The sequence below is a fragment of the Scyliorhinus torazame genome, chromosome 12, assembly GCF_047496885.1.
Source record: "Scyliorhinus torazame isolate Kashiwa2021f chromosome 12, sScyTor2.1, whole genome shotgun sequence".
Lineage (NCBI taxonomy): Eukaryota > Metazoa > Chordata > Chondrichthyes > Carcharhiniformes > Scyliorhinidae > Scyliorhinus > Scyliorhinus torazame.
In genome coordinates this window covers 3,797,098-3,811,368 of record NC_092718.1, presented here as the reverse complement: position 1 = coordinate 3,811,368, position 14,271 = coordinate 3,797,098, and positions in this window count along the sequence as shown.

Here is a 14,271-nt window from a genome sequence, read left to right as displayed (position 1 = left end):
CCGCCAGATACAGCCCGCCCGCCAGACACAGTCCGCCAGACACAGCCCGCCCGCCAGACACAGCCCGCCAGACACAGCCCGCCAGACACAGCCCGCCAGACACAGCCCGCCCGCCAGAAACAGCCCGCCAGACACAGCCCGCCAGACACAGCCCGCCAGACACAGCCCGCCAGACACAGCCCGCCAGACACAGCCCGCCCGCCAGACACAGCCCGCCAGACACAGCCCGCCAGACGCAGCCCGCTCGCCAGACACAGCCCGCTCGCCAGACACAGCCCGCCAGACACAGCCCGCCAGACACAGCCCGCCAGACACAGCCCGCTCGCCAGACACAGCCCGCTCGCCAGACACAGCCCGCTCGCCAGACACAGCTCGCCAGACACAGCCCGCTCGCCAGACACAGCCCGCTCGCCAGACACAGCTCGCCAGACACAGCCCGCTCGCCAGACACAGCCCGCTCGCCAGACACAGCTCGCCAGACACAGCTCGCCAGACACAGCCCGCCAGACACAGCTCGCCAGACACAGCCCGCCAGACACAGCCCGCTCGCCAGACACAGCCCGCCAGACACAGCTCGCCAGACACAGCCCGCCAGACACAGCCCCCTCGCCAGACACAGCCCGCCAGAAACAGCCCGCCAGACACAGCCCGCTCGCCAGACACTGCCCGCCAGACACAGCCCACCAGACACAGCCCACCAGACACTGCCCGCCAGACACAACCCGCTCGCCAGACACAGCCCGCCAGACACAGCCCGCCAGACACAGCCCGCCAGACACAGCCCGCTCGCCAGACACAGCCCGCTCGCCAGACACAGCCCGCCAGACACAGCCCGCCAGACACAGCCCGCTCGCCAGACACAGCCCGCCAGACACAGCCCGCTCGCCAGACACAGCCCGCTCGCCAGACACAGCCCGCCAGACACAGCCCGCTCGCCAGACACAGCCCGCTCGCCAGACACAGCCCGCTCGCCAGACACAGCCCGCTCGCCAGACACAGCTCGCCAGACACAGCCCGCCAGACACAGCCCGCTCGCCAGACACAGCCCGCTCGCCAGACACAGCCCGCCAGACACAGCCCGCTCGCCAGACACAGCCCGCCCGCCAGACACAGCCCGCCAGACACAGCCCGCCCGCCAGACACAGCCCGCCAGACACAGCCCGCCAGACACAGCCCGCCCGCCAGACACAGCCCGCCAGAAACAGCCCGCCAGACACAGCCCGCCAGACACAGCCCGCCAGACACTGCCCGCTCGCCAGACACAACCCGCCAGACACAGCCCGCCAGACACTGCCCGCCAGACACAGCCCGCTCGCCAGACACAGCCCGCTCGCCAGACACAGCCCGCCCGCCAGACACAGCCCGCTCGCCAGACACAGCCCGCCAGACACAGCCCGCCAGAAACAGCCCGCTCGCCAGACACAGCCCGCCAGAAACAGCCCGCTCGCCAGACACAGCCCGCCAGACACAGCCCGCCAGACACAGCCCGCCAGACACAGCCCGCCAGACACAGCCCGCCAGACACAGCCCGCCAGACACAGCCCGCCAGAAACAGCCCGCTCGCCAGACACAGCCCGCCAGACACAGCCCGCTCGCCAGACACAGCCCGCCAGACACAGCCCGCCAGAAACAGCCCGCTCGCCAGACACAGCTCGCCAGACACAGCCCGCTCGCCAGACACAGCCCGCCAGACACAGCCCGCCAGACACAGCCCGCCAGAAACAGCCCGCTCGCCAGACACAGCCCGCCAGACACAGCCCGCCAGACACAGCCCGCCAGACACAGCCCGCCAGACACAGCCCGCCAGACACAGCCCACCCGCCAGACACAGCCCGACAGACACAGCCCGCCCGCCAGACACATCCCGCCAGACACAGCCTGCCAGACACAGCCCGCCAGACACTGCCCGCTCGCCAGACACAGCCCGCCAGACACTGCCCGCCAGACACAGCCCGCCAGACACTGCCCGCCAGACACTGCCCGCCAGACACAGCCCGCCAGACACAGCCCGCCAGACACTGCCCGCCAGACACAGCCCGCCAGACAGAGCCCGCCAGACACAGCCCGCTCGCAAGACACAGCCCGCTCGCCAGTCACAGCCCGCCAGACACAGCCCGCCAGACACTGCCCGCCCGCCAGACACAGCCCGCCAGACACAGCCCGCCAGACACAGCCCGCCAGACACTGCCCGCCCGCCAGACACAGCCCGCCAGACACAGCCCGCCAGACACAGCCCGCCAGACACAGCCCGCCCGCCAGACACAGCTCGCCAGACAAAGCCCGCCAGACACAGCCCGCCAGACACAGCCCGCCAGACACAGCCCGCCAGACACAGCCCGCCAGACACAGCCCGCCAGACACAGCCCGCCAGACACTGCCCGCCAGACACAGCCCGCCAGACACAGCTCGCCAGACACAGCCCGCCAGACACAGCTCGCCAGACACAGCCCGCCAGACACAGCCCGCTCGCCAGACACAGCTCGCCAGACACAGCCCGCTCGCCAGACAAAGCCCACCCGCCAGACACAGCCCGCCAGACACAGCCCGCCAGACACAGCCCGCTCGCCAGACACAGCTCGCCAGACACAGCCCGCCAGACACAGCCCGCTCGCCAGACACAGCCCGCCAGACACAGCCCACCAGACACAGCCCGCCAGACACAGCCCGCTCGCCAGACAAAGCCCACCCGCCAGACACAGCCCGCCAGACACAGCCCGCCAGACACAGCCCGCCCGCCAGACACAGCCCGCCAGACACAGCCCGCCAGACACAGCCCGCCCGCCAGACACAGCCCGCCCGCCAGACACAGCCCGCCAGACACAGCCCGCCAGACACAGCCCGCCAGACACAGCCCGCCCGCCAGACACAGCCCGCCAGACACAGCCCGCCAGACACAGCCCGCCCGCCAGAAACAGCCCGCCAGACACAGCCCGCCAGACACAGCCCGCCCGCCAGACACAGCCCGCCAGACACAGCCCGCCCGCCAGACACAGCCCGCCAGACACAGCCCGCCAGACACAGCCCGCCCGCCAGACACAGCCCGCCCGCCAGACACAGCCGACCAGACACAGCTCGCCAGACACAGTCCGCCAGACACAGCCCGCCAGACACAGCCCGCCCGCCAGACACAGCCCGCCAGACACAGCTCGCCAGACACAGTCCGCCAGACACAGCCCGCCCGCCAGACACAGCCCGCCAGACACAGCCCGCCAGACACAGCCCGCCAGACACAGCCCGCCCGCCAGAAACAGCCCGCCAGACACAGCCCGCCAGACACAGCCCGCCCGCCAGACACAGCCCGCCAGACACAGCCCGCCAGACACAGCCCGCCCGCCAGACACAGCCCGCCAGACACAGCTCGCCAGACACAGTCCGCCAGACACAGCCCGCCAGACACAGCCCGCCCGCCAGACACAGCCCGCCAGACACAGCTCGCCAGACACAGTCCGCCAGACACAGCCCGCCAGACACAGCCCGCCCGCCAGACACAGCCCGCCAGACACAGCTCGCCAGACACAGTCCGCCAGACACAGCCCGCCGCCAGACACAGCCCGCCAGACACAGCCCGCCAGACACAGCCCGCCAGACACAGCCCGCCCGCCAGACACAGCCCGCCAGACACAGCCCGCCAGACACAGCCCGCCCGCCAGACACAGCCCGCCAGACACAGCCCGCCAGACGCAGCCCGCCAGACACAGCCCGCCAGACACAGCCCGCTCGCCAGACACAGCCCGCTCGCCAGACACAGCCCGCCAGACACAGCCCGCCAGACACTGCCCGCCAGACACAGCCCGATCGCCAGACACAGCCCGATCGCCAGACACAGCCCGATCGCCAGACACAGCCCGATCGCCAGACACAGCCCGCTCGCCAGACACAGCCCGCTCGCCAGACACAGCCCGCTCGCCAGACACAGCTCGCCAGACACAGCCCGCTCGCCAGACACAGCCCGCTCGCCAGACACAGCTCGCCAGACACAGCCCGCTCGCCAGACACAGCTCGCCAGACACAGCCCGCTCGCCAGACACTGCCCGCCAGACACAGCCCACCAGACACAGCCCACCAGACACTGCCCGCCAGACACAACCCGCTCGCCAGACACAGCCCGCCAGACACAGCCCGCCAGACACAGCCCGCCAGACACAGCCCGCTCGCCAGACACAGCCCGCTCGCCAGACACAGCTCGCCAGACACAGCTCGCCAGACACAGCCCGCCAGACACAGCTCGCCAGACACAGCCCGCCAGACACAGCCCGCTCGCCAGACACAGCCCGCCAGACACAGCTCGCCAGACACAGCCCGCCAGACACAGCCCCCTCGCCAGACACAGCCCGCCAGAAACAGCCCGCCAGACACAGCCCGCTCGCCAGACACAGCCCGCCAGACACAGCCCGCCAGAAACAGCCCGCCAGACACAGCCCACCCGCCAGACACAGCTCGCCAGACAAAGCCCGCCAGACACAGCCCGCCAGACACAGCCCGCCAGACACAGCCCGCCAGACACAGCCCGCCAGACACAGCCCGCCAGACACTGCCCGCCAGACACAGCCCGCCAGACACAGCCCGCCAGACACAGCCCGCCAGACACAGCCCACCAGACACAGCCCACCAGACACTGCCCGCCAGACACAACCCGCTCGCCAGACACAGCCCGCCAGACACAGCCCGCCAGACACAGCCCGCCAGACACAGCCCGCTCGCCAGACACAGCCCGCTCGCCAGACACAGCCCGCCAGACACAGCCCGCCAGACACAGCCCGCTCGCCAGACACAGCCCGCCAGACACAGCCCGCTCGCCAGACACAGCCCGCTCGCCAGACACAGCTCGCCAGACACAGCCCGCCAGACACAGCCCGCTCGCCAGACACAGCCCGCTCGCCAGACACAGCCCGCCAGACACAGCCCGCCAGACACAGCCCGCTCGCCAGACACAGCCCGCCCGCCAGACACAGCCCGCCAGACACAGCCCGCCAGACACAGCCCGCCCGCCAGACACAGCCCGCCAGACACAGCCCGCCAGACACAGCCCGCCCGCCAGACACAGCCCGCCAGAAACAGCCCGCCAGACACAGCCCGCCAGACACAGCCCGCCAGACACTGCCCGCTCGCCAGACACAACCCGCCAGACACAGCCCGCCAGACACTGCCCGCCAGACACAGCCCGCTCGCCAGACACAGCCCGCTCGCCAGACACAGCCCGCCCGCCAGACACAGCCCGCTCGCCAGACACAGCCCGCCAGACACAGCCCGCTCGCCAGACACAGCCCGCCAGACACAGCCCGCCAGACACAGCCCGCCAGAAACAGCCCGCTCACCAGACCCAGCCCGCCCGCCAGACACAGCCCGCCAGACACAGCCCGCCAGACACAGCCCGCCAGACACAGCCCGCCAGACACAGCCCACCCGCCAGACACAGCCCGACAGACACAGCCCGCCCGCCAGACACATCCCGCCAGACACAGCCTGCCAGACACAGCCCGCCAGACACTGCCCGCTCGCCAGACACAGCCCGCCAGACACTGCCCGCCAGACACAGCCCGCCAGACACTGCCCGCCAGACACTGCCCGCCAGACACAGCCCGCCAGACAGAGCCCGCCAGACACAGCCCGCTCGCAAGACACAGCCCGCTCGCCAGTCACAGCCCGCCAGACACAGCCCGCCAGACACAGCCCGCCAGACACAGCCCACCCGCCAGACACAGCTCGCCAGACACAGCCCGCCAGACACTGCCTGCCAGACACAGCCCGCCAGACACAGCCCACCCGCCAGACACAGCCCGCCAGACACAGCCCGCCAGACACAGCCCGCCAGACACAGCCCGCCAGACACAGCCCGCCAGACACAGCCCGCCAGACACTGCCCGCCAGACACAGCCCGCCAGACACAGCTCGCCAGACACAGCCCGCCAGACACAGCTCGCCAGACACAGCCCGCCAGACACAGCCCGCCAGACACAGCCCGCCAGACACAGCCCGCCAGACACAGCCCGCTCGCCAGACACAGCCCGCCAGACACAGCCCGCCAGACACAGCTCGCCAGACACACCCAGCCAGACAGAGCTCGCCAGACACAGCCCGCCAGACACAGCCCGCCAGACACAGCTCGCCAGACACACCCAGCCAGACAGAGCTCGCCAGACACAGCCCGCCAGACACAGCCCGCCAGACACCGCTCGCCAGACACAGCCCGCCAGACACAGCCCGCCAGACACAGCCCGCCAGAAACAGCCCACCAGACACAGCCCGCCAGACACAGCCCACCAGACACAGCCCACCAGACACAGCCCGCCCGCCAGACACAGCCCGCCAGACACAGCCCACCAGACACAGCCCGCCAGAAACAGCCCACCAGACACAGCCCGCCAGACACAGCCCGCCAGACACAGCCCACCAGACACAGCCCACCAGACACAGCCCGCCAGACACAGCTCACCAGACACAGCCCGCCAGAAACAGCCCACCAGACACAGCCCGCCAGAAACAGCCCACCAGACACAGCCCACCAGACACAGCCCACCAGACACAGCCCACCAGACACAGCCCACCAGACACAGCCCGCCAGACACAGCTCACCAGACACAGCTCGCCAGACACAGCCCGCCAGACACAGCTCACCAGACACAGCCCACCAGACACAGCCCACCAGACACAGCCCACCAGACACAGCCCGCCAGACACAGCCCGCCAGACACAGCCCGCCAGACACAGCCCGCCAGACACAGCCCGCTCGCCAGAAACAGCCCGCCAGACACAGCTCGCCAGACACAGCCCGCCAGACACAGCCCGCCAGACACAGCCCGCCAGACACAGCCCGCCAGACACAGCCCGCCAGACACAGCTCGCCAGACACAGCCCGCCAGACACAGCCCGCCAGACACAGCCTGCCAGACACAGCCCGCCAGACACAGCCCGCCCGCCAGACACAGCCCGCCAGACACAGCCCGCCAGACACAGCCCGCCAGACACAGCCCGCCAGACACAGCCCGCCAGACACAGCCCGCCAGACACAGCCCGCCAGAAACAGCCCGCCAGACACAGCCCGCTAGACACAGCCCGCCAGACACTGCCCGCCAGACACAGCCCGCCAGACACTGCCCGCCAGACACAGCCCGCCAGACACAGCCCGCTCGCCAGACACAGCCCGCCAGACACAGCCCGCCAGACACAGCCCGCCAGACACAGCCCGCCAGAAACAGCCCGCCAGACACAGCCCGCCAGACACAGCCCGCCCGCCAGACACAGCTCGCTGGCCAGAAACAGCCCGCTCGCCAGACACAGCCCGCTGGCCAGAAACAGCCCGCCAGACACAGCCCGCCAGACACAGCCCGCCCGCCAGACACAGCCCGCTCGCCAGAAACAGCCCGCCAGACACAGCCCGCTCGCCAGAAACAGCCCGCCAGACACAGCTCGCCAGACACAGCCCGCCAGACACAGCCCGCCAGACACAGCCCGCTCGCCAGAAACAGCCCGCCAGACACAGCCCGCTCGCCAGAAACAGCCCGCCAGACACAGCCCGCTCGCCAGAAACAGCCCGCTCGCCAGACACAGCCCGCCAGACACAGCCCGCTCGCCAGAAACAGCCCGCCAGACACAGCCCGCTCGCCAGACACAGCTCGCCAGACACAGCCCGCTCGCCAGAAACAGCCCGCCAGAAACAGCCCGCTCGCCAGACACAGCCCGCCAGACACAGCCCGCTCGCCAGAAACAGCCCGCCAGACACAGCCCGCTCGCCAGAAACAGCCCGCCAGACACAGCCCGCTCGCCAGAAACAGCCCGCTCGCCAGACACAGCCCGCCAGACACAGCCCGCTCGCCAGAAACAGCCCGCTCGCCAGAAACAGCCCGCCCGCCAGAAACAGCCCGCCAGACACAGCCCGCTCGCCAGACACAGCCCGCTCGCCAGAAACAGCCCGCTCGCCAGACACAGCCCGCTCGCCAGAAACAGCCCGCCAGACACAGCCCGCTCGCAAGACACAGCTCGCCAGACACAGCCCGCCAGACACAGCCCGCCAGACACAGCCCGCCAGACACAGCCCGCCAGACACTGCCCGCCAGACACTGCCCGCCAGACACAGCCCGCCAGACACAGCTCGCCAGACACAGCCTGCCAGACACAGCCCGCCAGACACAGCCCGCCAGACACAGCCCGCCAGACACTGCCCGCCAGACACAGCCCACCAGACACAGCCCGCCAGACACAGCCCGCCAGACACAGCCCGCCAGACACAGCCCGCCCGCCAGAAACAGCCCACCCGCCAGACACAGCCCGCCAGACACTGCCCGCCAGACACAGCCCGCCAGACACAGCCCGCCAGACACAGCCCGCCAGACACAGCTCGCTCGCCAGAAACAGCCCGCTCGCCAGACACAGCCCGCCAGACACAGCCCGCCAGACACAGCCCGCCCGCCAGAAACAGCCCACCCGCCAGACACAGCCCGCCAGACACTGCCCGCCAGACACTGCTCGCCAGACACAGCCCGCCAGACACTGCCCGCTCGCCAGACACAGCCCGCCAGACACAGCCCGCCAGACACAGCCCGCCAGACACAGCCCGCCAGACACAGCCCGCCAGACACTGCCCGCCAGACACTGCCCGCTCGCCAGACACAGCCCGCCAGACACTGCCCGCCAGACACTGCTCGCCAGACACAGCCCGCCAGACACTGCCCGCTCGCCAGACACAGCCTGCCAGACACAGCCCGCCAGACACAGCCCGCCAGACACAGCCCGCCAGACACTGCCTGCCAGACACAGCCCGCCAGACACAGCCCACCCGCCAGACACAGCCCGCCAGACACAGCCCGCCAGACACAGCCCGCCAGACACAGCCCGCCAGACACTGCCCGCTCGCCAGACACAGCCCGCCAGACACAGCCCGCCAGACACAGCCCGCCAGACACAGCCCGCCAGACACAGCTCGCCAGACACAGCCCGCACGCGACACAGCCCGCCAGACACAGCCCGCCAGACACAGCCCGCCAGACACAGCTCGCCAGACACAGCCCGCCAGACACAGCTCGCCAGACACAGCCCGCCAGACACTGCCCACCAGACACAGCCCGCCAGACACAGCCCGCCAGACACAGCCCGCCAGACACAGCCCGCCAGACACAGCTCGCCAGACACAGCCCGCCAGACACAGCCCGCCAGACACAGCCCGCCAGACACAGCCCGCCAGACACAGCCCGCCAGACACAGCCCGCCAGACACAGCCCGCCAGACACAGCCCGCCAGACACAGCTCGCCAGACACAGCCCGCCAGACACAGCCCGCCAGACACAGCCCGCCAGACACAGCCCGCCAGACACAGCTCGCCAGACACAGCCCGCCAGACACTGCCCACCAGACACAGCCCGCCAGACACAGCCCGCCAGACACAGCCCGCCAGACACAGCCCGCCAGACACAGCCCACCAGACACAGCCCGCCAGACACTGCCCACCAGACACAGCCCGCCAGACACAGCCCGCCAGACACAGCCCGCCAGACACAGCCCGCCAGACACAGCCCGCCAGACACAGCCCGCCAGACACAGCCCACCAGACACAGCCCGCCAGACACTGCCCACCAGACACTGCCCACCAGACACAGCCCACCAGACACAGCCCGCCAGAAACAGCCAACCAGACACAGCCCGCCAGACACTGCCCACCAGACATAGACCGCCAGACACTGCCCGCTCGCCAGACACAGCCCACCAGACACAGCCCGCCAGACACAGCCCGCCAGACACAGCCCGCCAGACACAGCCCGCCAGACACTGCCCGCTCGCCAGACACAGCCCGCCAGACACTGCCCGCTCGCCAGAAACAGCCCACCAGACACAGACCGCCAGACACAGCCCGCCAGACACAGCCCACCAGACACAGCCCGCCAGACACTGCCCGCTCGCCAGACACAGCTCGCCAGAAACAGCCAACCAGACACAGCCCGCCAGACACAGCCCACCAGACACAGCCCGCCAGACACTGCCCGCTCGCCAGACACAGCCCGCCAGACACAGCCCACCAGACACAGCCCGCCAGAAACAGCCCGCCAGACACAGCCCACCAGACACAGCCCGCCAGACACAGCCCGCCAGACACAGCCCGCCAGACACAGCCCGCCAGACACAGCCAACCAGACACAGCCCACCAGACACAGCCCGCCAGACACAGCCCACCAGACACAGCCCACCAGACACAGCCCGCCCGCCAGAAACAGCCCGCCAGACACAGCCAACCAGACACAGCCCACCAGACACAGCCCGCCAGACACAGCCCGCCAGAAACAGCCAACCAGACACAGCCCGCCAGACACAGCCCACCAGACACAGCCCGCCAGACACTGCCCGCTCGCCAGACACAGCCCGCCAGACACAGCCCGCCCGCCAGAAACAGCCCGCCAGACACAGCCCGCCAGACACAACCCGCCAGACACTGCCCGCTCGCCAGACACAGCCCGCCAGACACAGCCCGCCCGCCAGAAACAGCCCGCCAGACACAGCCCGCCAGACACAGCCCGCCCGCCAGAAACAGCCCGCCAGACACAGCCCACCAGACACAGCCCGCCAGACACAGCCCGCCCGCCAGAAACAGCCCGCCAGACACAGCTCACCAGACACAGCCCGCCAGACACAGCCCGCCAGACACAGCCCGCCAGACACAGCCCGCCAGACACAGCCCACCAGACACAGCCCGCCAGAAACAGCCAACCAGACACAGCCCGCCAGACACAGCCCACCAGACACAGCCCGCCAGACACTGCCCGCTCGCCAGACACAGCCCGCCAGACACAGCCCGCCCGCCAGAAACAGCCCGCCAGACACTGCCCGCCAGACACAGCCCGCCAGACACAGCCCGCCAGACACAGCTCGCCAGACACAGCCCGCTCGCCAGACACAGCCCGCCAGACACAGCCCGCCAGACACAGCCCGCCAGACACAGCCCGCCAGACACAGCTCGCCAGACACAGCCCGCACGCGACACAGCCCGCCAGACACAGCCCGCCAGACACTGCCCGCTCGCCAGACACAGCCCGCCAGACACAGCCCGCCCGCCAGAAACAGCCCGCCAGACACTGCCCGCCAGACACTGCCCGCTCGCCAGACACAGCCCGCCAGACACAGCCCGCCAGACACAGCCCGCCAGACACAGCCCGCCAGACACAGCTCGCCAGACACAGCCCGCACGCGACACAGCCCGCCAGACACAGCCCGCCAGACACAGCCCGCCAGACACAGCTCGCCAGACACAGCCCGCCAGACACAGCTCGCCAGACACAGCCCGCCAGACACTGCCCACCAGACACAGCCCGCCAGACACAGCCCGCCAGACACAGCCCGCCAGACACAGCCCGCCAGACACAGCTCGCCAGACACAGCCCGCCAGACACAGCCCGCCAGACACAGCCCGCCAGACACAGCCCGCCAGACACAGCCCGCCAGACACAGCCCGCCAGACACAGCCCGCCAGACACAGCCCGCCAGACACAGCTCGCCAGACACAGCCCGCCAGACACAGCCCGCCAGACACAGCCCGCCAGACACAGCCCGCCAGACACAGCTCGCCAGACACAGCCCGCCAGACACTGCCCACCAGACACAGCCCGCCAGACACAGCCCGCCAGACACAGCCCGCCAGACACAGCCCGCCAGACACAGCCCACCAGACACAGCCCGCCAGACACTGCCCACCAGACACAGCCCACCAGACACAGCCCGCCAGAAACAGCCAACCAGACACAGCCCGCCAGACACTGCCCACCAGACATAGACCGCCAGACACTGCCCGCTCGCCAGACACAGCCCACCAGACACAGCCCGCCAGACACAGCCCGCCAGACACAGCCCGCCAGACACAGCCCGCCAGACACTGCCCGCTCGCCAGACACAGCCCGCCAGACACTGCCCGCTCGCCAGAAACAGCCCACCAGACACAGACCGCCAGACACAGCCCGCCAGACACAGCCCACCAGACACAGCCCGCCAGACACTGCCCGCTCGCCAGACACAGCTCGCCAGAAACAGCCAACCAGACACAGCCCGCCAGACACAGCCCACCAGACACAGCCCGCCAGACACTGCCCGCTCGCCAGACACAGCCCGCCAGACACAGCCCACCAGACACAGCCCGCCAGAAACAGCCCGCCAGACACAGCCCACCAGACACAGCCCGCCAGACACAGCCCGCCAGACACAGCCCGCCAGACACAGCCCGCCAGACACAGCCAACCAGACACAGCCCACCAGACACAGCCCGCCAGACACAGCCCACCAGACACAGCCCACCAGACACAGCCCGCCAGACACAGCCCGCCAGAAACAGCCAACCAGAAACAGCCCGCCAGACACAGCCCACCAGACACAGCCCGCCAGACACTGCCCGCTCGCCAGACACAGCCCGCCAGACACAGCCCGCCCGCCAGAAACAGCCCGCCAGACACAGCCCGCCAGACACAACCCGCCAGACACTGCCCGCTCGCCAGACACAGCCCGCCAGACACAGCCCGCCCGCCAGAAACAGCCCGCCAGACACAGCCCGCCAGACACAGCCCGCCCGCCAGAAACAGCCCGCCAGACACAGCCCACCAGACACAGCCCGCCAGACACAGCCCGCCCGCCAGAAACAGCCCGCCAGACACAGCTCACCAGACACAGCCCGCCAGACACAGCCCGCCAGACACAGCCCGCCAGACACAGCCCGCCAGACACAGCCCACCAGACACAGCCCGCCAGAAACAGCCAACCAGACACAGCCCGCCAGACACAGCCCACCAGACACAGCCCGCCAGACACTGCCCGCTCGCCAGACACAGCCCGCCAGACACAGCCCGCCCGCCAGAAACAGCCCGCCAGACACTGCCCGCCAGACACAGCCCGCCAGACACAGCCCGCCAGACACAGCCCGCTCGCCAGAAACAGCCCGCTCGCCAGAAACAGCCCGCCAGACACTGCCCGCCAGACACAGCCCACCAGACACAGCCCGCCCGCCAGAAACAGCCCGCCAGACACAGCCCGCCAGACACAGCCCGCTCGCCAGACACAGCCCGCCAGACACAGCCCGCCCGCCAGAAACAGCCCGCCAGACACAGCCCGCCAGACACAGCCCGCCAGACACTGCCCGCTCGCCAGACACAGCCCGCCAGACACAGCCCGCCCGCCAGAAACAGCCCGCCAGACACTGCCCGCCAGACACAGCCCGCCAGACACAGCCCGCCAGACACAGCCCGCTCGCCAGAAACAGCCCGCTCGCCAGAAACAGCCCGCCAGACACTGCCCGCCAGACACAGCCCGCCAGACACAGCCCGCCCGCCAGACACTGCCCGCCAGACACAGCCCGCCAGACACAGCCCGCTCGCCAGACACAGCCCGCTCGCCAGAAACAGCCCGCTCGCCAGAAACAGCCCGCTCGCCAGACACAGCCCGCCAGACACAGCCCGCTCGCCAGACACAGCCCGCTCGGCAGACACAGCCCGCTCGCCAGAAACAGCCCGCCAGACACAGCCCGCTCGCCAGAAACAGCCCGCTCGCCAGACACAGCCCGCCAGACACAGCCCGCTCGCCAGACACAGCCCGCTCGCCAGACACAGCCCGCCAGACACAGCCCGCTCGCCAGACACAGCCCGCTCGCCAGAAACAGCCCGCTCGCCAGACACAGCCCGCCAGACACAGCCCGCTCGCCAGACACAGCCCGCTCGCCAGACACAGCCCGCTCGCCAGACACAGCCCGCTCGCCAGAAACAGCCCGCACGCCAGACACAGCCCGCCAGACACAGCCCGCTCGCCAGACACAGCCCGCTCGCCAGACACAGCCCGCTCGCCAGACACAGCCCGCTCGCCAGACACAGCCCGCTCGCCAGACACAGCCCGCTCGCCAGACACAGCCCGCTCGCCAGAAACAGCCCGCTCGCCAGACACAGCCCGCCAGACACAGCCCGCTCGCCAGACACAGCCCGCTCGCCAGACACAGCCCGCTCGCCAGACACAGCCCGCTCACCAGACACAGCCCGCCAGACACAGCCCGCTCGCCAGACACAGCCCGCTCGCCAGACACAGCCCGCTCGCCAGACACAGCCCGCTCGCCAGACACAGCCCGCTCGCCAGACACAGCCCGCTCGCCAGACACAGCCCGCTCGCCAGACACAGCTCGCCAGACACAGCCCGCTCGCCAGACACAGCCCGCTCGCCAGACACAGCCCGCTCGCCAGACACAGCCCGCTCGCCAGACACAGCCCGCTCGCCAGACACAGCCCGCTCGCCAGACACAGCCCGCTCGCCAGACACAGCCCGCTC